The sequence below is a fragment of the Engystomops pustulosus genome, chromosome 7 (assembly GCF_040894005.1).
Source record: "Engystomops pustulosus chromosome 7, aEngPut4.maternal, whole genome shotgun sequence".
Classification (NCBI taxonomy): domain Eukaryota; kingdom Metazoa; phylum Chordata; class Amphibia; order Anura; family Leptodactylidae; genus Engystomops; species Engystomops pustulosus.
Window position 1 is genome coordinate 73,244,316 of NC_092417.1, and position 9,073 is coordinate 73,253,388.

Below are 9,073 nucleotides of genomic sequence, written 5' to 3' on the forward strand. Positions count from 1 at the left end.
GGTACTGTGCAGTGTCCATATATACAGAATAAGAGCAGATACGGAGAATTACACCCAGTATACAGGACAGGAGAAGTGGTACTGTGCAGTGTATATATACAGAATAAGAGCAGATACTGAGAATTACACCAAGTATACAGGACAAGAGAAGTGGTACTGTGCAGTGTCCATATATACAGAATAAGAGCAGATACTGAGAATAATACCCAGTATACAGGACAGGAGAAGTGGTACTGTGCAGTGTCCATACATACAGGATAAGAGTAGATACTGAGAATTACATCCAGTATACAGGACAAGAGAAGTGGTACTGTGCAGTGTCCATATATACAGAATAAGAGCAGATACTGAGAATTACACCCAGTATACAGGACAGGAGAAGTGGTACTGTGCAGTGTCCATATATACAGAATAAGAGCAGATACGGAGAATTACATCCAGTATACAGGACAAGAGAAGTGGTACTGTGCAGTGTCCATATATACAGAATAAGAGCAGATACTGAGAATTACACCCAGTATACAGGACAGGAGAAGTGGTACTGTGCAGTGTCCATATATACAGAATAAGAGCAGATACGGAGAATTACATCCAGTATACAGGACAAGAGAAGTGGTACTGTGTAGTGTCCAAATATACAGAATAAGAGCAGATACTGAGAATTACATCCAGTATACAGGACAAGAGAAGTGGTACTGTGCAGTGTCCATATATACAGAATAAGAGCAGATACTGAGAATTACACCCAGTATACAGGACAAGAGAAGTGGTACTGTGCAGTGTCCATATATACAGAATAAGAGCAGATACTGAGAATTACATCCAGTATACAGGACAGGAGAAGTGGTACTGTGCAGTGTCCATATATACAGAATAAGAGCAGATACTGAGAATTACACCCAGTATACAGGACAGGAGAAGTGGTACTGTGCAGTGTCCATATATACAGAATAAGAGCAGATACTGAGAATTACATCCAGTATACAGGACAGGAGAAGTGGTACTGTGCAGTGTCCATATATACAGGATAAGAGCAGATACTGAGAATTACACCCAGTATACAGGACAAGAGAAGTGGTACTGTGCAGTGTCCATATATACAGGATAAGAGTAGATACTGAGAAGTATCCAAGTATACCACAAATAGTTAACCAGATATGTAAGCTGTTACTGGGACCCCTCCCTGTGACTATAATTGCAATGGTCAGTGTGTAAGAGCCTAATCACATAATTGGATAATTGTGTTGAAGTTATCTTAGGGACAATTTAGCTAAATTGGTGCAGTCTCTGTGCCCCTGGGGGTCTGTTCCATGCTATCTTTTCTCCCTCACTGGTAATGTTTGTCATTGCTCTCTATCATTTTTACACTTTCTGCTGTTTTCATTTTGGTGAACATCGATGTCTGTATACTACTTTTTGACACTTTGTGGTTGAAATAATACTATTCTGTTTGCCCCATGTTTCCTCTCCAGGACAGTTGTCTCTTCCACCAGCAGTGGGCGTGCTACCTCTCTTTGCACGTGCTAATAGCACGTGCTAATAGCAGGACCTAGTTTTGGAAAATATGATATCTCCACTCATTGGTTTCCACACAATTTGCTGTCCACACTCATGTTGCTCCGCTCACTGAACACGACTCTTATTTTCCTGAAGTTGTCAGTCATCACTTCGGGGGAGTCGGAATCCATGGCCCCATGTCTCCTCCTCCATGTGACCTCCAGTGTCCCACTTACAACAATATTTCTCTTCCATCAGCCCAGTCTTTTACTCATCTGTCTATGAATGGCTGTTCTGTTCTGTACAGCGGCCATGGTGGGAGAGCACAGATATTTCACTGTAACTGGCTCACTATTACTGTTGTCCATCAGCCAGATACATGCGGCATCATGATGGCTTCTTACTACAGGTCGAATACTCCATATAAAATGGGTTGTCGTACCCTCATCGATTGACAGAATGCGTGACCAGTGCTACATTCACATCTGGGGACTGAGATCTTCAACAATGCCATAGAACATATTGGAACACCGGTCAAGTATACAAGTGGATCCCTATTCATAGGGAATGAACCTTTGCTTAGGAGCAAGTTACATTCATGGCACACCCTGTTGAATGTTAAAATTTTTCATTTTCAGATGGAAGTTCAGCAACAGAATTGGTTTTATCCAAGAATATAATAATCAGTTTACAATTCTGCCAGTCCTTCCGGCTGGGCACAGTATAGAACGTGTCACTGCAGGAGGCACAAGAGGCGCTACGATCTGCTTTTTCTTGTCACAGCAATTTTCAGAGAAACGTAGAACAGACGTATCTAAATGTAATAGAGGCGTCTGCGGCCTTTATTTTTGTTATATGGGAACAATCAAACCTCATCACAGTGAAATCTGCTGTCACATGAGCCGACGAATGACGGGAACTTCCATCTCATGGGTCTCTATCAATAAAATCTAGGAATGTAGACCTGACGTGATTTAGTTATAGAGAGGAAAGGAACATATCGGAGGATAAATGGATTCCATCATGACCACCAGGCACGCTATGGGTTGTTTTATATCCTCTAATCCTATTATCATTTACAGACACTTTGGGGGTCATTTATTATCACCTTTCAAACTGAGAACTGGTGTAATTTTTTTCCCTTTCTGCGCCCTAAATATGAAGTGTCGGCGTCGCAATATTGGTGTTTTCCAACACTCTCGACTTTGGCACCACTTGTGAATCCAACAGTTTTCTGGCGGTGCAGTTTGCACTACTTTTGATAAATGTGGGCCATTGTTCTGTGGCAGTGCTTGGTATTGCAGCTGAATGTCATCCATCCGAGTAGAACAGAACTACAAACAAGGTCACATGACAATGAACGTGACATGACCAGCCTGTGAAGCAGAGGTGGCACTGAAGAGCCGCAATTGCTTCAAATGCCTGCCATTCTATAGATGATCTAACCTGAGGATAGGTGGTTAAAAACGTCCTGAAACATACATTTTATAAATATATTCCTTATTTATTTTACACTGAATAGGTGCTGTCATTCCCTCAAGACTTTCCCTGTATGTACTTGTGGAGTGATCTCGTCATGTCCTTGTGGTCTCGGCACATCTCACAGGCATCTTATTTTATCCCTCGGCCGTCTGTTTTCTTTGACATTTTACTTTGAGCTCTCAGTTTTGTTTTTTTTTTCTGTAGATTTATAGCATGAAATTGGCTTGGAGACTCAGATCCATCTGGTGAGTCGATTTTTCTGGCTGGAGCTGATATGAAATAAACATTTTTACTCGTCTTTGCTGTTACATCTTCCTTCAAACAAGATAAAATGAGAATGAGAAGATCTCTTGTTCTATGTCCCCGGTCACATTGGAGGCTTCTTGCCCTGACTGTATTCTCTGGCCTGACTCTTGTAACCATAGCCCCAGCTTTCCCTTCTTCTCCTTTTATCTTCAAAGTTTTCTCCTGTTCCCCCCTCCCCACATCTGACTGCGCTTCCTACCACTCTGATTATACCCCAGACTTCAGCAGGTTTAATCTCCTGTTCTTATACACTGACCCTTTCCTTTACAGATTTTAAGGGCATATTCAATTATACACTGACCTCAACATCAAAAATCTCACAGATTAAAATTCAGCTTGTGCACTCAGTGAAAATGTCCATATCTCATTGACGGATCAAGGTAAGCAAACTGGAGGACTATGTCACTAAAGGGATGGTTCAGTTATATATCAATATCGAAAAATCCTACAGCTCTCTGACTTGATGTTTGAATCTCTTAGACACTTGCTATGTTTAAGGTAAGGGAAGGAAAACATTCTAACCGTTTTCACAGCTGAAGGTTTCTTATAATGTGTAAGGACATTTTTTTTTCCTGTGTGCTAAATAAATTAGCAGCTCAAATTATTAATGTGCCAAACTGGTAACAATTTACTGACGGCTACCAGAGATGTGGAATAAAGTATAAAAATATAAAGAATTTTTCATTACGCATTGGTTTAATTCACATAAGACTGTAGCATACATAGGATATACTTCATACCTGCCCCTTGTGTAGATGTCTTGACAGATCTCTTTGCTTGTAGTGTATAATCCTCGTTTTCAGAGGCGTCTTACATTGACCTGCACACGCAACTCTTTATTCTTGCTCTCATCCTAGAGCATCACGACTCCAGCCTGTAAATTTTTGACCCCTCTGACCTGTAAGGAGACAATTTTCAGTAATTACCTCAAGAAGAAAGTGAGGAAAGTGAGAATGATAAAACAATATCCTGATACAAGTACGTGATCTCTCATCTGCAGCAGGAGAGGGGAAGGTGCACCCATCTCTATGTGTTTAATGAAGCTCTGATACCATGGCTCCTATATTTGTCCTTTCACAGTGCAGGGAAAGGAATCAGATGAGTTCTCCTCCAATGTGCCTTCATTTATACAAAATAATAACCGGCTGATGAAGAGCTAGGAACTAGCTCACTTCTAAGGTTCTAACCTTTAATGGGCCATCTAAGGCCAACATACAACCATACTGGTATTAAAGACATTGATTATTTCTTTGAACTCCTTACAGTTTTTAGCAGGATGTCTATATTAGGGTTGGAGCTATAGAGGGTGGAGAGGAAGCATCACGCCTTGCCCCTGCTACATAAGAAGATACCAATATTCAGAATTGCACATAGTATATGGGATCTATAATCCACCATGTCCCCACTCTGCCAGGACCTTTTCTCTCAATTATTCGAAAAATAAGACAAGACGATTTGTGTACTGTAAATTTAAAGAGGTTTCTCCTGTCCTTGTGTCTTGTGCCGTAGTCAGCCTGAGCCATGCCCCTGTTTCTTCACTCCCAGAACTTCCGGGCAGCTGGAAACGCCCAACCGTCTCTTGTCCCAGCACTGTATCAAGTGGTCGGGTGGCTGGAAGTTCTCGGATCGGTGATCCGTCCCCTTGTAAACAAAGATGGGCACGGTACACCGGGAGCACTGGACGAGGTAAGTACAAGTTTATTTTTTTGCGCAGCTCCCATTGCCGATTTTTTTCTTACTCTCGGACAAACCCTTTAATTTGGCCTAAATTTTATTTTGTTTGTTCCCCGTACATTTGGGGAGAAATTGTATGCAATGGAATTATTAATAATTATTTCATTATTTCATATCTTTAAAAAAAACATTCTATAATGACTAGCGACACATTTGTTAAGGGTTTTACTGTTAGCCACTATTACGACTAATAGTGCATGGTTTCATGAACAAAAATCTGTGCCCTATAACTTATGCATATAAGCCAAAATTAGAACAACTAATAGATGGTGCAAAGAATGACTAGATAGTCTTAAACTGTGCCAGAATTATCACCCATTATCGTCAACATTGATAAATACGGCTTAGCATAAGTCTATTGTAACTATTTCTTTCTTTGTGACAATTTTAATGAATTTCCCCAATATGTCTTTACATAACTTTTCTTCATCCAGAATGCATTGTAGACACAGCTCCTATTTATGTGTTCTCAAAATATCCTGAATATGGTTGGTAAATGTCTGCAGATCACTTTAGTCTCCCCTCAGGGGGCTATACAATATAATGTCCAGGCTGGGGAAAAGGGGGGTCTGGGTGAACATTTTTATAGCAAAAGAAAGAGTAACTGTATAAGTTTAACATTTGCAATCATTCCTTTTTCTTGATGCTCTGACCTGAAGTTAATAAGGGAAATGTATGGGATCACAGAGCAGGCGGAGGATGATGAGTAAAGCAGGCGCTGAACACCTGTGAGCAATGGGGAAGGTGCAGGGGATGATGTAGTGGTGAAACACCTGCTACTCTCAACACATGCGTCTCCGCAACTTTATAGGGGCAGGTCAGTAGGATGAATATAAGATTAAATCATAAAATCCCCTTAGAACTAAGTTTACAGCTTTCTGCATAAAATCTCACACCATGGAGCCTTTAGCTGGAAGAGAAATTACTAATATACAATGTTTACCTCTACAAGTAGAGAAGACAACTGCATATTATGTTCTTTACAGTATATATTATCCAAAAAATTGAGGAGCTTGTGCAGACTATTCTATTTATTTATGCATATATACACTCACCGGCCACTTTATTAGGTACACCATGCTAGTAACGGGTTGGACCCCCTTTTGCCTTCAGAACTGCCTCAATTCTTCATGGCATAGATTCAACAAGGTGCTGGAAGCATTCCTCAGAGATTTTGGTCCATATTGACATGATGGCATCACACAGTTGCCGCAGATTTGTCGGCTGCACATCCATGATGCGAATCTCCCGTTCCACCACATCCCAAAGATGCTCTATTGGATTGAGATCTGGTGACTGTGGAGGCCATTTGAGTACAGTGAACTCATTGTCATGTTCAAGAAACCAGTCTGAGATGATTCCAGCTTTATGACATGGCGCATTATCCTGCTGAAAGTAGCCATCAGATGTTGGGTACATTGTGGTCATAAAGGGATGGACATGGTAAGCAACAATACTCAGGTAGGCTGTGGAGTATGCTCAATTGGTACCAAGGGGCCCAAAGAGTGCCAAGAAAATACTCCCACACCATGACACCACCAGCCTGAACCGTTGATACAAGGGCAGGATGGATCCATGCTTTCATGTTGTTGACGCCAAATTCTGACCCTACCATCCGAATGTCGCAGCAGAAATCGAGACTCATCAGACCAGGCAACGTTTTTCTAATCTTCTACTGTCCAATTTCAATGAGCTTGTGCAAATTGTAGCCTCAGTTTCCTGTTCTTAGCTGAAAGGAGTGGCACCCGGTGTGGTCTTCTGCTGCTGTAGCCCATCTGCCTCAAAGTTTGACGTACTGTGCATTCAGAGATGCTCTTCTGCCTACCTTGGTTGTAACGGCCGGCGATTTGAGTCACTGTTGCCTTTCTATCAGCTTGAACCAGTCTGCCCATTCTCCTCTGACCTCTGGCATCAACAAGGCATTTCTGCCCACAGAACTGCCGCTCATTGGATGTTTTTTCTTTTTCGGACCATTCTCTGTAAACCCTAGAGATGGTTGTGCATGAAAATCCCAGTAGATCAGCAGTTTCTGAAATACTCAGACCAGCCCTTCTGGCACAAACAACCATGCCACGTTCAAAGGCACTCAAATCACCTTTATTCCCCATACTGATGCTCGGTTTGAACTGTAGGAGATTGTCTTGACCATGTGCAACATCCTTCACCGGGGCCTAGCCTTTTCTTGGGGCCTGGAGTCAGCCGGGGCCCGCAGTACCTGAGTGGCTGGCGGTTGCGGCCTAGGCACGCTAGTGTCACAGTGCTTGGAATGGGGAAGTGAAGGGCTGTCCTACAGCCTGACAGGTCTCCAGCAGGGTGGTGTTGGCAAGAAATGATGAGGGAGAGGCTGCTATAGCGGTTCTCCCTGGGGCAACCCTTTGGTGTCTAGAGTATGAGTCTCTGTGTGGTGGACAGGGTGCCTATGTTGGTGACAGCCGTAGTAGCAGGGACCAGACGGAGGCAGACGTTGAACAAAAACAACTTACAGTTCTTTATTGGAACCGACAGGAACCGTAGCAACGTGCCTTAACAGGATGGTGGAGTGCTGGAGATGTAGTTGGAGGGAGCCACAGGATGGAGCATCAGCCTGGATGCAAAGGGCAGGCTGGGAGGTAGCTGTGTCCTGCAAGGATGCTTCAGCTTTATCCTGGATTGCTTCAGGTATCACCCTTAAAGGTAGGATGATACCCCTTTCCTCACTATACTAGCTATTAGTTCCACTCTTCAGGCAGGGAGCTGGCTCACCTGCTCTTGGTCTGGTGTGCTAGCTGCACTGAGTCTCTAATCTGAGAGAGGGAACTCTCTCCTCACACTGCACTCTCTTCTCAGAGAGAACTGACTTCTTCTGCCCTCTAGAAGTTTCCTGAACAGGGGTTTTGTTACTCCCACTGGTCAGGTGGTGGCTACTCCTCCAATTACATCTCAGCTCACAGAAACAGAGTGTAACACATGTGATTGGCTGACACATATGACATCACACAAAACACTTAACTCCTGCCTTACCAGGCAGGTTCTACCACTGCAGTGTTCCCCTGTGTTATCTAAGGACTATGTAGTGACATGCTGTGGGGCTAGTCAGACCCTACACAGGCTGCCAGCTACATGGTGGAACATATTCACAAACACAGCTCTGCCTTGCATCGGCGAGGGTGTTGCACATGTCTACATGCCTAAATGCACTGAGTTGCCGCCATGTGATTGGCTGATTAGAAATTAAGTGTTAACAAGCAGTTGGACAGGTGTACCTAATAAAGTGGCCGGTGAGTGTATATATATGCATAAATGTAATATATAACTATATATATAGTTAGATAATATTTGAGGAAAGACTACATTACAATAATGAAGGGTGCCCCCGACTGTATATGGAGGGTGCCCACAGACTGGGGGTGTCCTAGTGTTGCAATTTATTACATGGGACGTTAGGGGTGGTATTTGCTTCCTTTCTCCTCCCTGCTGCTGCTCCCTCCCATAGCTGAGCCTTAATAGGGCAGGCACTGTGCCTGCACTTCCTCTTTCCCGCGCCATCTTCAAGCTGTCCCTCCCTCCCTCCCTACTGTTACTTGGTTTTTGTGTTTTGATGATTTCGATTTTCAGTGATCATCTCAAGTCACAGCTGACTGAGAATTGATGTGGATTTTGCCCGGAAGTCGAAGTGCTGATTCGGGAGTCCGGTTGTGCAAACCGCTTCGGGCAGCTATGGTTTACAAAGAGATGAATGAAAATTGTGGTTAATTTTATTTTTATTTTGAGAGTATTAAGTAACAATTGTTTTTGGTGATCATCTCAAATCACAGCTGATGGAAAATGGGAATTGATGTGAATTTGCCCGGAAGTCAAAGTGCTAATTCGGGAGTCTGGTTGAGCAAACCGCTTCGGGCAGATATGGTTTACAAAGAGATGGACGGAGATTGTGGTTAATTTTGAGTATTAAAGTAATAATGGTTTTCGGTGATCATCTCAAGTCACAGCTGGCGGAAAAGAGAATGGATGTGGATTTTTCGGAAGTCGAAGTGGTGGTTCTGGAGTCTGGAGCTATGGTTTCCAAAGAAACGAA

The 9,073-nt window shown here is 42.9% G+C and overlaps 1 long non-coding RNA gene across 1 annotated transcript in view; it reads right to left on the minus strand.

Moving 5' to 3' along the window:
• Window positions 1-4,173, minus strand: part of LOC140068838 (uncharacterized) — a 39,151-nt gene extending 34,978 nt beyond the window's left edge. The window contains exon 1 of the long non-coding RNA XR_011848582.1: window positions 4,026-4,173. This is a non-coding gene — a long non-coding RNA (uncharacterized lncRNA). The remainder of the gene's footprint in view (window positions 1-4,025) is intronic.
• Window positions 4,174-9,073: the final 4,900 nt, after the last annotated feature.